The following is an 18,697-nucleotide window of genomic DNA, read 5'->3' as shown; positions in this document are numbered from 1 at the left end:
AGTTCCTCCAGTACAACATGGAAAAGAAGTGATATGTGTAGGAATTCTTGTCTTGACTCTGATTTTAAAGGGAAATCACTCACCATTTTAACATTGCATGATGTTTTTTGTAAGTTTGTTGTGTTGTACATAGCCATGATCAGATTAAGGAAGTGTTTTACTGTCTCTGCATTTCCAGGAGTTTTTCTTCTCCTTTTGATATTAAATTGTATCAAATATTGCAGTTTTGGAAAGGAGCCTCCTCCATCCCAGGGGGGTGTTCTAGAGTAGTTGGAGACCTGAGGTGCCAGCTTGTCCCCTCTCCAGTTTCCACCCCAGCACCCTAGTCTGTGACCTGGTGAAGCCCCCTGCCCAGCAGACCTGTTCCTCGGCCCTGGGCCATGTTTATTCCATAGCTGTGGGCTGGGGCTGAGGGATAAGGCAGAGCCTCAGAGCTGGTGAGGGGACAGGTATCTCTCGTCATCATAAGACCCTTGGCCCCAGAACCACAGGGTACAGGCCTTCTTGCCAGCACATCTTGCACCGTCAATGTGGTAGCTTACTGCTCCTATAGGTAGTAGGTTAGGAAGGGCCCTGGGCAGGATGTCCAGGTTCTGTGGGCAGTGCAGGGGACTCTGGGAGGGGCTGTAACTGGCAGTGAAGAAAACCTACAAGGTGATGGAGGTTGGGAGTGCATTGGTGGGTCACACTTCCAGCAGCCCACTGTTTGGAGAGACCTTGAAGGTCACTGTGTCTTTGGCCAGCTCCAAGAGGAAGGGAGGACAAACATGAGCACAGGTGGCCCCATGTACCACTACAGGAAGATTTCAGCCACCCCCAGGCTTGCCTGCCTCTCAGGTCTGCACCTCTGGTCTTGCTCAGCACCACAGGGCAGGGCAACCCTGAGATCACATGGGATTGGAGGACTGGCTGCTCTGCAGGAATTCCAAATGGTGCCAGCCCTGGGGAGCCACCTCACAGGGACATGATACATGAGCTCCACTATGGTTTAAACATTTGTCTCTTCCAAAACTCATGGTGAAATTAAATCTCCGATGTGGCAGTATTGAGAGCTGGGCCTTTAAGAGATGATTAGGTCATGGAGGCTCTGCCCTTATGAATAAATTAATCCATTCATGGATTACTGGATTAACAGGTTATTATGTGAGTGGGGATGCTGGCTTTATAAGAAGAGAGACCTGAGCTAGAACACTTTTCTCCCTCACCATGCGATACCCTGTGTTCACTCAGGCAAACCGTCCCCACCCACAAGAAGGCCCTCACCAAATGCAGCCCCTCAGCCTTGGACTGTTCATTCTCCATACCTGTAAGAAACAAATTATTTTTTAAATAAATTACCCACTTTCAGGTATTCTAAGCAACAGAAAATGGACTAAGACAGGACCCTTCCTGGGGGATCATCTTCTCTCCAGTTTCTGTGGCCCAGTAACTTCGGCAACTGCTCAGGTTCATCAGGTAGACCTCCCAGACTCATTGCTGGCTCACAAAGCAGGTCCCAAAGTCTACCCAGCTGGTGGAGAGCTGCAGCTCAGGCACGGCCACTATGGCTTGCAGGAGCAGCACCCTTGGGGGACCAGGCAACCTTGTCCATTCTGAGTGGGCTCTGAGTCAAGGCCTCTGGGACACAGGGAACCCTGCTGACCCCAAGTGCTGATGTTCCTGAGGAGAACAGGGGAAGTGCCAACAGATGGCAGGGGGCTAGTGCCACCTTTAAAGGCCAGGGCTGCTGGTGGGAGTCTGTGCAGGGAAAGGACCAGGATGATATGCCATCTACTCCCCCTACCATCCCTGCCTCCCTCACTCCCCCCAAGCTCTGCTCCCTGCTCCCTGGTTAACTGGGCTGCCCTCCTCTTCCTCCTTTCACCTCCATGGGGCCCACAGGTTAATTGGGCTGCCCTTCTCTTCCTCCTTTCACCTCCATGGGGCCCTTCAGTTCCTCTCAGGCCCTGAGCCACCTGGCCCCATCCCTCAGCCTCATGCCTTATCTGTGCCCTGCCTTCTGTAGCTCCTGGCAGTCCCTGCATCACCCTCAGGCACCTCAGGCATGCACAACCTCATCACCTCAGCCCCAGCTTCTCAGCCCCAGCAGCTGCCCAAGTGCCAGGCTGGAAACCCCGAGCTCCATTGCTCAGCCTCTTGTTTCTGGCCTCTCTGGAGCCCTTCTGGAAAAGTACCCTCAGGTTGCATCCTGAGATCTTGTTGTTTCAGAAAGTTCCAGGAAGAAGCTCAGCCCCTGGGGAAAAACAAAAATCACTTGGCTCCAGAGATACTTGAGTTGGAGATGAATTTTGATGAACTGTCCTCATTATCATACTAAAAACCCCACCCACCAAGAGGGGAGCTTATTTGCCATTTTCTATACATGCTATGTATGTAGAAGCATGAATGGTGACTGCATCTGCACTGCCTTTACATACAATGACTCAGCTCACCTACCTAATAAAAGCCCTGTTTTCACCATTATTTGGGGAGGCATTGCTCTTGGGTGCTATCCCTGGCATCCTCCTTAATTGTTGCAAGTAATAAAGTCCCCTTGTTAAACCCTCCTTGATTGTGGTCATTGGACTGTCACCTGCCAAGTGACCAAACCCATCCATTGTATTACAATCCAATGGGTTATTCTTGACCACTGCACAGAAAAGCCAATACTTCGAGTCAGCAGAATTGCAGCAGAGAAAGAGTTTAATTATTGCAAGATGGTCAGGCAGAAGGATGGGAGATATTTCTCAAATCTGCCTCCCCAAGAGCTCAGAGGCTGGGGCTTTAAAGCATAATTAGGCTGGCAGGGGGATAGGGAATGGGTCCTACTGATTGTTTGGGGATGAAACCATAAGAGCGTCTAAACTGTCTTCACATGCTGAGCCATTTTCTGGGTAGGGGGGTCATAGGACTTTTTGAGTCAGCTCCTTGGTATTAGTCATGGGTCTAGGTAGTGTCATTTGGTCTGCCTGAATGCAAAAGTCAGAAAAATATCTCACAGACCAATCCTAGGTTTTAACAATAGTGATGTTATCTATAGGAGCAATTGAGAAAGTTATAAATCTTGTGGCCTCCAGCTACATGACTCCTGAGCAGTAAGCAAACTAGGGAACAATGGCTGGTTATCACTTTACTATGCTTAGAGCTTAGCAGGATTCAGGTCCCTACCATAATTCTAACCTTGTGGTCTTTCATTAGTTTTACAAAGGTGGATTTGGTCCCCAAACAAGCAGGGGGTTAGTTTTGAGAAGGGGCTATTATCGTCCTTGCTTTAAAGTTAAACTATAAGGCCAGGCACAGTGGCTCACTTGTAATCCCAGCATTTTGGGAGGCTGAGGCAGGAGAATCACTTGAGTTCAGGAGTTTGAGACCAGTCTGGGTAACATAGTGAGACCCTGTCTCTATAAGAATAAAAATAGGCCAGACGTGGTGGCTCACGCCTGTAATCCCAGCACTTTGGGAGGCCTAGGCGGGCAGATCATGAGGTCAGGAGATCAAGACCATCCTGGCTAATATGGTGAAACCCCATCTCTACTAAAAACACAAAAAATTAGCTGGGTGTGGTGGTGGGTGCCTGTAGTTCCAGCTACTCCAGAGGCTGAGGCCGGAGAATGGCGTGAACCTGGGAGGTGGAGCTTGCAGTGAGCCAAGGTCCCACCACTGCACTCCAGCCTGGGTGACAGAGTGAGACTCCGTCTCAAAAAAAAAAAAAACAACAACAACAACAAAGAATAAAAATAAAAATAAACTAACCGGGCATGAGAGTGCATGCCTGTAGTCCCAGGGAGGCAACCTGGGTGACAGAGCAAGACCCTTTCTCAAAAACAACAACAACACAAAAACCTATAAGCTATATTCCTCGCATAGTTAGCTTGGCCTATGCCCAGGAATGAACGAGGACAGTTAGCCTGTGCGGTTACAACCAGGATGGAGTCAGCTTTGTTAGATTTCTCTCACTGTCATAATCTTCATAAAGGTGATTTCAGCTGTGTGGGCAACACTCCCCTGGGCCACTCCTTCACACTCCTCATCTGCATCCCACCTTAGCCTCCACACCACAGCCTAGTGACCTTCTGGCCCATGGTGCTCATTCCTTACAACTGTGTCAGGTACTCTCACTGTTTCCACCCATCAGGCGTTCCCTCATTCTATCAATGTGTTTACCTTCTCCTCTGATTAAAAAGCATACAGGCTTCACATGCCACCTCCTGCAGGTAGTCTTCCCTGATTTCCCACACTCTGGCCCTTCACCCAGCTTTGGGCTCATGAGGCAGGTAAGGGTGGATGGCCCTCATCTCTCTGCACACAGGGCCTCTTCTAGGGGAGACTGAGCCCCAGGACAGGGGCAGGGACTCCTTATTTCTGAGGGCCCTGCCAGGGCTTTCCTTCTCTGGCCCCAGCAGAACAGAAACCAGCCTACTTTGGCCCTCCTCTCCATGTTGGGCAGGCCTTGGGCAAGCCTGAGTGGTCTGGTTTGCGTATTCCAGGAGCAGGTTCTGAGTAAACACCATCTCTCTCTCTCCATTTGTGCTCTGCTGAGTGTCCACCCCAGGCATCATCTGGTTGGCCGGGAGCTTTTGATAGGAGAGCAGCTCTAGGGAGAGCGAGAAGGAGACATTCACCTGAGCAGATGTGGACATGCTGTCAACTCTGGCTGCAGAGGGCAGGTGGCCACTTCCTTACCTGGAGCTCCATCCTCCTTCCCTCCGAAGCCCAGCCCCTGCAGGCTGGGACTGGCCCAGCCTTGCCCAGCCAGCAGCCCAGCAGCCCAGCAGCTCCCCAACCTGGTGCTTTCATTCCACAAGTGATGCTCAGCACCTACTCTGCCCAGCACCCTGCTAGTGCCAAGGATGAGCTGCACCTGCCCTCAGGGATCACAGGCTAGAGGAGAAGGGACATGAACAAACCACCCTTTACCATCTCGAATGTCCAGGGCTCTGGTCAGGTTCAGAGGTCTCTATGCTGAGGACAGCAAGGAGCCTCTGACAGGTTTTAAGCAGGTGTACATCCAAGTCAGCTTTTGCTTGCACAGTGGTCCCTGGCTCTGTGGAGAGGGGGGCTACAGAAGCAGGCATAGGTGTGAGGTTGCCAGAATGGAGGCTAAGATTGTAACTGAGGCTGGACAGGATGGAGCTTGGACTCCTGGCTCCCAGACACAGGCCCTCAGATCTGGCTCAACAGATTTACCCAAGGCACCTGTTGGAAATACAAGGTTAAGAGCAAGTCAGTCAGACCCTGTATTAAGACCTTAGATTTGACTGTGCCTCCAGGGCCCTTTCAACTAGACTGTGATAGTTTAATAGGAGCTTCTGTGGTATTGTTCTATATTAATGTTGTTTAGTATGGTAGCCACTAGCCACATGTGGCTATTGAACACTTAAAGTATGGATAATATGACTGAGGAGTTGAATTTTAAAATTTATTTAGCTTAAGTTTAATTTAAATGGCCACATGTGGCTAGTGGCTACTGTAATGCAGGGTGCCACCTGGACATAGTGAATCAGAAACTCTAGGAGCAGGGCCTGGAAGTCTGTGCTTTAGTAAGGTGATCCTGATAAGGCTCAAGTTTGAGACTCACTAAGTTAGAGTTCTATAACAAGGAGATAAACGTAACACCTCCACAAGATTTGGAGATTTTGAAATATTTCCAAGCAATACTGGGTCTAAGAGGAAATCACTACAGATATTAGAAAATATTTGAAACTGAACGATAACGAAATGATTGTGTACAAATTTGTGGATTACAGCTAAAACAATACTAAGAAGGCAAACTTAGTCTTAATGATTATATTAACAAAGAAAAAGGCTGAAAATTAATGAGCTAGATATTTTAGTTTAAGAAGTAAGAATAGTTAAATATGCTCATCAAATATGTAGAAAATGAAATGATAAAGATAAGTGCAGAGATCAGTGAAATAGAAAACAAAAATGTAATACAGGAGATAAAGAAGGCCATAAGGTAATTACTTGAGAAGATTAATTATATGGACCTGCCAATATTAATTCTTTCTAAAAAGAGAGAAGGTACAAATGAATAATATTAGCAATTAAGAGGGAACGTGGTTCCTCAAAATGTCAAGCATAATTATTGTATGGTCCAGCAATTCCACTCCTAGGTATATACCCAAGAGAAATAAAAACCGATGTCCACACAAAAACTTGTACATGAATGTTCATAGCAGCATTATTCACAATAGCAAAAAATTAAAACAACTCAAATGTTCATCAACTGACGAATGGATAAATAAAATGTGCTATATCCATACCATAGAATATTTTTGGCAAAAAAAAGGGAAAGATGTACTAACACATTCTGTAATATGGATGAATCTTGAAAGCATTATGTTAAGTTAAATATACCAACCACAAAAGACCACATATTGTATGATTCCATTTATTTGAAATACCCAGAACAGGCAAATCTATAGAGATAGAAAGTAGATTGATGGTTGCCAGGTACTGGGGTTTGGTAATAATAAGAATGACGCTATGGGGTATGGAGATTCTTTTGGGGGTGATAAATGTGTTCTAAAATTGGTTGTGATGATAGTTGCACAATTCTGTGAATACACCAAAAACAATTGAACTGTATATGCTATAAATAGGTTAATTATGTGGCATGTGACATATGTCAATAGGGATATCAGTTTTGTTGTTTTATTTTGTTTTTGAGACAGGGTCTTGCCCTAATGTGCACTGGCGTGATCACGGCTCACTGCAGCCTTACCCTCCCTGATTCAGGGGATCCTTCCCCCTCAGCCTCCCAATAGCTGGGACTACAGGCCCACACCATCAGACCTAGTTAATTTAACATTTTTTTTTTTTGGTAGAGACAGGGTTTCCCTATGGTGCCCAGGCTGGTCTCTAACTCCTGGATTCAAGTGACTGTCCTGTTTTGGCCTCCCAAAGTGCTGTGATTACAGTCATGAGCCACCACACCTGGCCTGGAAGTTAGTTTTAAAGAAAGAAAGAGTAGGAGTCAAAGGGTGGAGAAGTGGAGAGTAAGGTATTCTCTCTGCAATGGTGTAGGAGTGCAAATTGTGCAACATTTCTAGATGGGAGTTTGGAAATATGTATGAATAGTTAAGATTTGTATACCCTTTCACTATTTACCTGAATAGTTACCCAAATATAAAAATATGCGTGCACAAGGACGTTCATTATTGCTTTGTTACGGTAAAAATAAAGAAAAATTGAAAGTAACTTTGTCATTGCTAGGAGGCACTATTGTTTAGATGAAGTAATCAGTACGATTTATGAGAAAGCTCCATATTTACTGACATGAAAAGATGTCCATGGCTGAGCACAGTGGCTCGTGCCTGTAATCCCAGCACTTTGGGGGCTAAGGTGGAAGGATTGCTTGAGCTTAGAAATTCAAGGCTGCAGTGAGCTATGATTGCACCACTGCGCTCCGGCCTGGGCAACAGAGTGAGACCCTATCTGTAAAAAAAGAAAAAGAAAAAAGAAAACGCGTCCATGACATAATGGAAGAAAGCAGTTTAACAGAACCTCACATATAATGTATGTACACCATGTATGTAAAATTCAGAAATTTATTTTTACATAGAGGGATGTTCAGAATTACATTCATCAAAATGTTGACTGATTTCCACCAGATGGTTTCATGAAAATATTTAAATATTTTCTTATTTGTATTTTAAGGTAGTGTTGGAATTTTAAAAAATAGGTATGCATCATGTTTACAAAGACATTAAAGTTATTCCCAAAGAGGGGAAATAAAAAAAAAAAAGAAAGAAGACAAGTCCCAGCTACCTGAGAGCCTGAGGCAGGAAGATCGCTTGAGCCCACAAGTTCGAGGTTACAGTGAGCTATGATGGCGCCACTACACTTCCGCTTGGGTGACAGAGCAAGACCAAAAAAAAAAAAAAAAGGGGGTAAAAAGGGCAAGTTCTATATAATCCAACCTTACAGAAATTTTTCTGGAGCAAGACTGTCTCCAAAAAAAAAAAAAAAACAGGAAGTACTTCTAATTTATGAGTCTTGCAAAGCCTTGAATAAAACACACACACAGATTAGGACAGTTTAATAAACGAAAAATAAATGTTAATTTCATTCACTAACATAATTATAAAAATCCTAAGCAATATATGATAAATCAAATCCAGAAAGATATTTAAAAATAAAAATACATTTTGACAGCCTGGCCAACATAGCAAAACTCTGTCTCTATTAAAAGTACAAGGCTAGGCGTGGTGGCTCATGCCTGTAATCTCAGCACTTTGGGAGGCTGAGGCAAGTGGATCACTTGAGGCCAGGAGTTCGAGACCAGCCTGGCCAACAAGGTGAAACACCATCTCTACTAAAAATACAAAAATTACCTGGGTATGGTGTCACATGCCTGTAATCCCAGCTACTTGGGAGGCTGAGGCAGGAAAACCACTTGAACCTGGGAGGCAGAGGTTGCAGTGAGCCAAGATAGTGTCACTGCACTCCAGCCTGGGTGACACAGTGAGACCTGGTCTCAAAAAAATAAATAAATAAATAAAAGTTATTCCTAAGCCCTGGTAATGTGCAAAATATTTACTTAAAAAAATACATTTTGAAAGAAAAACATGTGTGGCCAGATTGAGTTTCTTCCTGAAATATAAGATTGGTTTAATGTTATAAAATAGAGTAATATATTTAATCATATTAATACATTTAAATTTATCATTTAAAATTCAACGTACATTAATTTTTTCCTGTCTTAGCGAAAACTCAAGATGGGAAAGAATTTATTTAACCTAATAAAGGGCATGTATATAAAATTGATTATACTTAAAACAGCAAAGATTATACTTCATGTTAAGATGTTGAAAGCATTTCCTTTGAGATCAGGTACTGTTCCCTCACTACTTCTGTTCCACAAGTACTAGACATTGAAGCTGGTGGAGTAACACAAGAAAAAGAAATAAGAGAAATAGAGTATAAGCATCAGGCAGGAAGTTAAAATATAATTATAATTGCAGACAACATGATGGTCTCTGCAGAAAATATGTAAAACTCTATGCATAAATAAAATAAATGATAGACTTAGCTAGTCTCCAGGAATGTTTTCAGTCTGAATTCACACACTGCTTGTGAAGTTCGTTGGAGCATGTTAGCTAAGGTGGCAACACTCCTTTTTCATGTCCAGGCCTAACTGATGCCCAGACTAAGGAGGTGGTCTTTCACCAGGGGATAATGCCAAGCAGTGTTCTTATTAGGAAACCTCCAGGAGAGTGTGGAGTGTAAGAAGAGGTCCCCATATTTCAAGGCACAAAGTGAAGATCTTGCAAGGTTTACAAAACTTCACTGAGATGTTAAGAGCTCAACTTAAATAAAGCTGTTAAAGAGACAGAAAATAATGAAGAAAGGTGGGCAGAGATGACTCCCATGAAACACAGAACCCGGAGGGCCCCTCCATCCCTGCAACTGGGAGGGCAGGTGGGTGATGCCCAGTTTTGCATCTTCCTCTCCTTCATGTTTTCGCATTCAATCTCCAAGACCTGTCAAGTCTTCCTCCCAATATATCTCTTGGTTCTGATCTCTTCCTCTGTCACTGAACTCCCTGGTTCCGACCACCATCACCTCCCACCCACAACAGCTTCACAAGTCCTGTCGCTGCCTTGTTTCTGCCCCTCCTTCACCCATCCAGAGTGATCTTCCAAAAACAAATCTGAACACCATAAACCATGAATCGGCCTTGGGGGAAAAAAGCCAAAAAATGTTTTTTAACAAATAAGTTCCCAATTATAAACAAATAAACACGACCTGACCAGTCACTCCCCAGATCAAGTCTCTCAATAGCATCCTATTGTCCTCAGCTGCTGACACCCCCTCTGAGGAAGGAACAATGACTCTGCCATTCATCTCTCTAGCCCAGCCCTAGCACAGAAATCAGCACATAATTGGTTGCCCCATAATGTTTGTTGCATGCATAAATGTGGGTGAGTATTGATGCTCATAGGTTTGTTGTGAGGATGTGGGGAATTTGATGCCTTCCACATTTTTCTGAGAAGAAGGAGGCAATTCTGCTGAGTATGACCAGCAAGCATGTTGGACAGGAGCCTGAGGACTGTGGTGAAGGCTGGACAGAGCTGCAGTGGGGGACGGGAGAAGCAGCTGAGCAGAGTGCACTAGCCCTAAGCCCTGGGTAGGGCTGGAGGCCAGGAGGGTGTGCAGTTTTCTTTAGCATTATCCAGTAGTGTGGGCTCCAAAAGGCAAACCTGGCTGGGTTGATGCCAAGTTAGGGTTTTTCCACTGCCTATAAAGCACCAGGAGTTGAGTGTGATGTCAACAGAGTGGTTAAAGCGATGGGCTGGTTAGAAAAGGAAGTAGTGCCGAAAAGAGTGAGGTGAGAAAACACTAAACAGGTCTTGATAAGGTCTCAAAGCTCATGCAATGGGGTGGGGAGGTGGAAGGGTGGGCGCAGCATGGGGCAGAGGATACTATGGTTCAGAGGTAGGGCAGTGATGGTAAGATCTGGGACCAAAGGTTAAAGTAGGGATAAGGTGAAGGCAAAGGAGCTACAGACATCAAGGTGCTGTATTTCCATGGATGGGATTATGAAGTTCCACATCTGGATGCTTCAGAACATGTCCCAGATGAAGAGCTGAAGGAAACATCCTCATGTGGCATTGGATCCAGGGCCCTGTGTGGAGCTACCAGACTTCCCTGAGCCTTGGCAGGGCCTGGATGACCTGTGTCCTGGACACCTGAGGCCAGTGTCACTTTAGACTGGATTCTGCAACCCTGCAGGAGCCCAGCAGCTGATTTTGCCTCCTCTAGAGACCTACATGGTAAAAGGGCCCAAGTGCCATTAGGTAAGGGCTTGGATTCAACATTGTACATTACAGGTTTATTTTTATGAGTTTTTTTGTTTTAATTTTTGTTTTTGTTTTCTTCTAGATATCTTTTTCTCTGGTTTCAAAGATCAACTCTTTGAAATAATAATTTATTATTATTTCATTTTGGTGCTTTTACTGTTTTCTCATGTTTTTGTCTTTCTTGTCTTCTTCTTTCTGCTTTCTTGCTTTTGTTTTTATTCCTCCTCCTCCTCCTCGTCCTTCTTCTTCTCCTCCTCCTCCCCTCATTTTCTTCTTCCTCTTTCTCCTCCTCCTCTTCTTCATCTTCGCTTTTTGATACAGGGTCTCAGGCTGGAGTGCAGTGGTGCAATCACAGCTCACTGCAGCTTCACCCTCCTGGGCTCAACCAATCCTCCTGCCTCAGCCTCCCAAGTAGCTAGGACTACTGGCACACACTGCCGCACCCAGTTTATTTTTGATTTTGGGTAGAGACAGGGTCTCACTGTGTTGCCCAGGTTGGTCTCAAACTCCTGGGCTCAAACAATCCTCCCACCTTGGCCTCCCAAAGTGCTGAGATTACAGGCATGAACCATCATGCCCAGTCTTGGCTTTGTTTATTCTAACCTCCTGGATTACGGAGTGTATTAATTTCCTAGGGCTTCCATTTGAAAAGTACCACCAACTAGGTGGTTTAAAAAGGAAGTTGATTCTCTCACAGTTCTGGAGGTTAGAAGTCCCAAATCAGGCATCAGCAGGGCCATGCGCTCTCTGGAGGATCCCGGGGAAAGTCCTTCCTTGCCTATCCCTGCTTCTGGTGGTTGCCAGTAATTCTTGGGGTTCCTTAGTTTGCAGATGCAAAACTCTAGTCTCTGCTTCCACCATCACATGGCCTTCCCTCCAGGTGTCTGTGTCCACATTTTCCTCTTCTTTTTTTTTTTTGAGACGGAGTTTCGCTCTTGTTGCCCAGGCTGGAGTGCAATGACTAGATCTCGGCTTACTGCGACCTCCACCTCCCAGGTTCAAGCGATTCTCCTGCCTCAGCCTCCCAAGTAGCGGGATTACAGGCATGTACCACCACGCCCAGCTAATTTTGTATTTTTAGTAGAGGTGGGGTTTCTCCATGTTGGTCAAGCTGGTCTCAAACTCCCGACCTCAGGTGATCCTGAGGCCTCCCAAAGTGCTAAGGTTACAGGCGTGAGCCACCATGCCTGGCCAATTTTCCTCTTCTTATAAGGACACTGGTCATTGGATTGGAGCCCCCCAATCCAGTATGACATCATCTTAACTTGATTACACTTGCAAAGACCCTATTTCCAAGTAAGTCACACTCCCAGATACTGAGAGTTAGGACCTGAGTACGTCTTTTTGGGATACACAGTTCTACGCACTACATGGGGTTAATTTACTTTCACTCTTTAATGAAAACATTCAAGAATGTGCATTTATCTTTGAGGATATCTTAAAGGTTCTGATAAGAATGTTTTCATTTTCCTGCTTTCTAACTAGTGTGTTGTATTATTATTGCCTCTTTGAGCCATTAATTATTTAAGAGAATGATTTAAATGCTCCAAGCAGCTTGAGATTCCTTCAATTATTATTATTTTGTTTATTTTCTTTTTCTTTATTCTTTTAGTTCACAAAAATTCATTAATACAGAATACATTAAAATGCAAAGTCGTCCCCTAACCAACAGTTTCTCAATCCCATTCCCACAGATCATTGTTATTGATAACTTGGAGTTTATCTTTGCAAACCTTTCTTTCATGTATACAGAAGTACTTGGCTTAGGGACAGTGGGAGGAGGGTGAGGGATGAGGAATTACCTAATGATAATGTACACTCTTCAGGTGATGATTACACTAAAAGCCCAGACTCAATCACCACTCGATACATTCATGTCACAAAACTGCACTTGTACACCTTCAATTTATTTTAAAAAACAAAACAAAACAAAAGAAGTACTTGGCTGAATTATGTGCTTCAAATACTCATGGAGTGGGAGAAGGGCAGATCCTAAGGAGTGAATGCAGTAAAACCAGGAAAAAAATGGAAGATATTCACATCTAATTTTCCTAAACCAAATTTGCTCGTAAAGTGAGTACAAACAAATTAACAGCAGATATATTCACACTTTGGTGAAAATAAAAACATTTCTCCTAAGAGCTCTTTGGAATCTGTTTGCTTAAATATCAAAGTCCATTAAACTTTTCTCCAGATACAAACCCAAACTCAGCTTTAAAAAATTTTAACCTCAGCTCTATGAGTTACTTATTTAACTGGAGGCAGACCTACCCCCACCCTCAAACATTTGACCTGCTATGGGCTGTAGTGTGAAACATTTATTTTCACTTGTAAGAGCATCTCACTGATCTTACAAAGAATTTTACTGCCTCTGGTATAGAAAGGACAGAAGAAATATTCATTTCCAATGTATCACAAGATGAAATCTTCTATATGTGTACGTGTTATAGAATTTCAGATATATACAATCAATTAGTGAATCTGAATTATAATTGATTTGTCTAATTCATTCCCTAATTTCGGATTATTTTTATTATTTATTTATTTGTATTTTATTTTTTAGAGGTGGGGTCTCACTATATTATCCAGAGTGGTCTCAAACTCCTGGGTTTAAGCAATCCTCCCACATATACCTCCCAAAGTGCTGGGATTACAGGCATGAGTCACCATGCCTGCCCTCTGATTATTTTTAACTCAGTAATTTTATCTTTGACTTGGAAGTAGAAGGGATAAAATTTAAGCTACTAATATACTGCCAACTTTTTACTTTTAAAATTACTCATTCTGGCCCATCGTGGTGGCTCACGCCTGTAATCCTAGCACTTTGGGAGGCTGAGGTGGGTGGATCATTTGAGGTCAGGAGTTCGAGACCAGCCTGCCCAACATGGTGAAACTCCGTCTCTACTAAAAATAAAAAAATTAGCTGGGTGGTAGTGGTGCGCGCCTGTAATCCCAGCTACTTGGGAGGCTGAGGCAGGAGAATCACTTGAGCCTGGGAGGCGGAGGTTGCAGTGAGCCAAGATCATACCACTGCATTCCAGTCTGGGCAATAGACACTGTCTCAAAAACAATAAGTAAAAATAAATAAGATAAAATTACTCATTCTGAAAAATATATATAAGCCTGAGTGGTTTCAATAGTTTTCGATGTTAATGAATGCAGATTTAGGAATGTGTGAGCTAAAAACAGCTAGCCTGCAATTAATAGAATAAAGTAAAATAAAGAACAGAATAAAGCATACTGGAATTTGAAAATAATGCATCTTTATGAAGAAAGCACATTTTCTTAAGGATCTTTGCCAAGATAAAGTTTTACTTTGAGAGAAATTCATGTTTCACATGGCGACAAACCTCAAAGAAATGTTCTGATGTTGTTTCATTGGAGACCAGCGTATAAGAATTGGATTGATGTTTGATACATTTTCATTATTATATTTACTAAATGAAAAGTTTTTTCTTTCTCTGAAAAGCTTACACCTAGTGCTTATCCTTGAATTCATTTTCACTGGTTTGTTATGATGGTAATTTATTCAGCTGAAAAATGCCTGGATTCAAAGAAAATTCAATAATGTGAAATTCAAAGATCTTGTTAATAGAAAAAAATGTAGGCTAATGTCTTCGTAGAAAATACAGGATTATATCTTTGTGAACCGAGGGTGGGGAAGCACTTCTTAAGATCAAATAACTTGGACAATAAGGCAAAAAAATTGATGGATTTTATTATATTCAATTTAAAGATTTCCAGTCAACAAAAGGTTAGTTGGATCAAGTTAACAGATAAATGACATATTGGGAGAAGAGAGTTGCAACATCTAAAATGAACAGAGGGTTTACATCTTGAAACATCCAGAAATTCCTGCAAATCCACAAGAAAGAGACAAAAATACTCAACTGAGAAATGAGTAAAGGATAAGTATGGGATTCACTGAATGAGAAATCCTGAGTGGCCAATGAGTCTATATGAAGAAATGCTCCAATTCATCAATAATGAGAAAAAACACAAATTACAACAGTAAGGGAAATCACTTCTCATCTATTAAACCGGCAAAAAATTAGAAGGATGGAAGTGCCAAGTGCTAAATATATGGGGTAGGAATGGGGTAGCCTCATGCCTTCCAGGCGGGAGCGTTGACTGGCACAGCCATTCTCAGGAGTACTCCAGCACTCTCTGGTCCAATCAGTCATGCAAACATCATATAAATCCTACTCTCAGACATAAAGTCCAGAAACATTCTCTTACACAGGTCCATAGGGCCATGGGGGAGGACGTTCCATGCAATGCTGTTTGCACTGAACTGGACTCCACCCAGGTGTCGCTCACTGGGGGCCTGGATAATAAAATGTGGTGTTGGCTCACTAACAAATATGATCAACTAGACCAGGGGTTCCCAAACATTCTCACTTCACGCACCAATGTCTTCACGGTGTTCCTAGGCCAAAAGAAATGGCTAACAGCTCTGGCTAGCCATTCTGTTCTGTTATTAAGTAGATGGTCCAAACAGCTTAATACGTATTTATGTACCAACACACTAGTACCTCTTTGAAGACATTTATACACATACATTGGAGGAAAAAATAATATTTCATTCTTAAATAACCAGAATTATTTACTGAGGGGATGTGATGTGTGTGCCTGTTGGGCACTGTGTGGCTTCTCAAATGTTGGGGTCAGATTGGACACTGTGCCCTTATTTTGTTTCTCCTTGATTTTCACGTAGTATCTGCTTGTCACTGCAACTACTGAAAATACAGCTTCGCAAAAATAAGATGTCATGGAAAGGAATGCAGCAGTCTAATGCTGGAACTGTGAACTGCCTCAAGTTAGTGGTTCACATGATGCCTGACAGATGTTTTGCATCACTGTGTTTCCCACGAAAATGGAAAGTATCCCAGAGCACCTCTGTGGGTTCCCTGCAGCTACCCAGAGCATGTTTGTGCACAGTTTGGGAACCACAGGATTAGATATACACATGAATATTAATAAATCTTCAAAACGGTGCTGAATTTTAAAAGTATTTAAACTGTTATGGGCTGAATGTTTGTGTCTCTCCAAAATTCACTGAAGTCCTAACCCCAATGTGATGGTATTAGGAGATGGGGTCTTTGGGAGGTAATTAGATCTAGATTAGGTCAGGAGGGTGGGGACCTCACGATGAGATTATTAAATTTTAAGAAGAGGAAAAGATAAGAGAGTTTTCCCTCTCCCCACATGCACACTTGGAAATAAGGCTGTGAGTATACATTAAGAAGGCTGCTGTCTACAAGCCAAGAAAAGAGCCCTCACCAGGAACTGAATTTGCCAGCCCCTTGATGTCAGAATTCCCAGCCTCCAGAACTGTGGAAAATAAATACCTGTCGTTTAAGCCATCAATCTGTGGCAATTTGTGAAAGCAGCTCAGGCCAAAAGGCACAAAGTAAGGTCCGTGGTCCTGCTCTTGCTGTTTCAATGACCTGTCCTCTTTACTGCTAAGCCTGAGGGAGAGGCTCCTAGGCAGCACGTGACCCTGTCAAAAGCCCCACCTCCCGGGAAGGTTCTAGTGCAGGAGTGTCCAATCTTTTCACTTCCCTGGGCCACACTGAGCCACACATAAAATATACCAATGATGGCTGATGAGCTACAATAAAAATCCCCCCCAAAATCTTACAATGTTTTAAGAAAGTTTACTGATTTGTGTTGGGCTGCATTCAAAGCCATCCTGGGCCACATGTGGCCCATGGGCTGCAGGTTGGACAAGCTCAGTCTAGTGAATTCCACCATTATGCCCCTCTCATGATCTCTTTTTGTGTCTTTGATAGCCTTCACAGCTCCCTATGGGGGTTCATCTGTCCACTCTGAGCCCTTTCTGTGCAATCTAACCCACTCTTATTGGGAGCTGATATCTCCTGTCAAAAGATAAAATTACAACAAATTTAGTTTAAAGATCCTAAGTGGATTTTATTTGTGATTCTAGAATTGGGCAACACCTCATTCTGTACAAAGGAAGGAGTGGTCCAACGATATGAGCAAAGGAGCTATAAGTACCTAACAGGTTCACCTTGCCCACTACCTAGACAGAGCCAATTTATCAAGACAGGGGGACTGCAATAGAGAAAGAGTAATTCACACAGAGCCAGCTGTGTAGGAGACCAGAGTTTTATTATTACTCAAATCAGTCTCCCAGAGTATTTGGGAATCAGAGATTTTAAGGATAATTTGGTAGGTGGGTGGAGGCCCGTGAGTTGGGAGTGCTGATTGGTTGGGTCGGAAATGAACTCAGAAATTTGAAGCTATCTTCGTGCGCTGAGTCAGTTCCTGGGTGGAGGCCACAAGATCATATGAGCCAGCTTATGGATCTGGGTGGGGTCAGCTGATCCATCAAGTGCAGGGTCTCTAAAATACCTCAAGCACAATAGTGATGTTATCCCCAGGAGCAATTTGGAGATGGTCAGAATCTTGTAGTCTTCAGCTGCATGACTCCTAAACCTTAATTTCTAATCTTGTAGCTAATTTGTTAGCCCTATAAAGGCAGTCTAGTCACAGGTAAGAAGGGGATGCTGTTACCATCTTTGTTTTAAACTATAAAGTAAGTTCCTCCCAGAGTTAGTTCTGCCTATGCCCAGGAATGAGCAACGACAGCTTGGAGGCTAGAAGCAAGATGGAGTTGGTTAAGTCAGATCTCTTTCACTCTCTCAGTTATAATTTCGCAATGGCAATTTCATTAGGCCACGTTAATTAACTTCTCTACACCTCAGTTTCTCACTCTGTAAAATGAAGATGGTAAGTTATACAAAGTTCAAAGTGAGTTTATACTGGCAGACATCAGAATAGTGATTGCCTTGGGAGTTAATGATTGGGAAGGATCATGAAGGAAACTTCTGGAGTGGTGGAAATGTTCTGTTTTGATCTCAATGTTTATATGGGTATATACATACATTTTTAAAAAAATCATCGGCCAGGCATGGTGACTCACGCCTGTAATCGCAGCACTTTGGGAGACTGAGGCAGGTGGATCACATGAGGTCGGAGTTCGAGACCAGCTTGACCAACATGTTGAAACCCCGTCTCTACTAAAAATTCAAAATTAGAGCCAGGCGCGTTGGCTCACTCTTGTAATCCCAGCTACTTGAGTGGCTGAGGCAGGAGAATCACTTGAACCCAGAAGGCGGAGTTTTCGATGAGCTGAGATTACGCCATTGCACTCCAGCCTGGGCAACAAGAGTGAAACTCTGTTTCAAAAAACAAAAAAAATTAGCTAGGCGTGGTGGTGGGCGCCTGTAATCCCAGCTACATGGGAGGCTGAGGCAGAAGAATCACTTGAACCTGGGAGGTGGAGGTTGCAGTGAGCCGAGATCACGCCACTGCACTCTGGCCTGGGTGACAAGAGCGAAACTCTGTCCAAAAAAAAAAAAAAAAGTCATCAATCAGTTAAGATTAGGTTAAAATGCAGTAATCTAATCTTAATTAGATTAGTTACCTTTATTAGATTAGATACCTTTATTTAAAATGTTTTAAAAGTGGAGATAATATTACCTACTTCCCAGCATCATTGTGAGGATTAAATGTGCTCAGCAGGTTGCCTAATTGTTTGCGATCTAGCTAATATCCAGTATTTGTCTATTGTCACAGGTGGTGACTGCTAGAGGGGCTGTGTCCCCAGTAAGCTGTGAATGTCTTGGAGGACAAGTTGGCCCTTTCTTGTTCCAGCAATGAAGAGGATCCCATGTAGACTCCAAGCAGCTCAAGTTCAGCAAGGGAGACAGACCATTGCAAGTGCATGAGAAGGGCACTGGTGGACTGGGAAGTTCGTAGGAGGAGACTCTCACATGCTGGGTTTGGGGAGGAATTCTGGAAAGCAGTCAGTCTTAGGGACCAGGAGGATGTAGCTGGTGGGACAGGTGCCCTCAGCTCCATGAATAAAGGGAGTGAGTCTG

This window comes from Mandrillus leucophaeus, unplaced genomic scaffold (genome assembly GCF_000951045.1).
Source record: "Mandrillus leucophaeus isolate KB7577 unplaced genomic scaffold, Mleu.le_1.0 Scaffold595, whole genome shotgun sequence".
NCBI lineage: Eukaryota > Metazoa > Chordata > Mammalia > Primates > Cercopithecidae > Mandrillus > Mandrillus leucophaeus.
Note: the sequence above shows the minus strand (reverse complement) of the source record.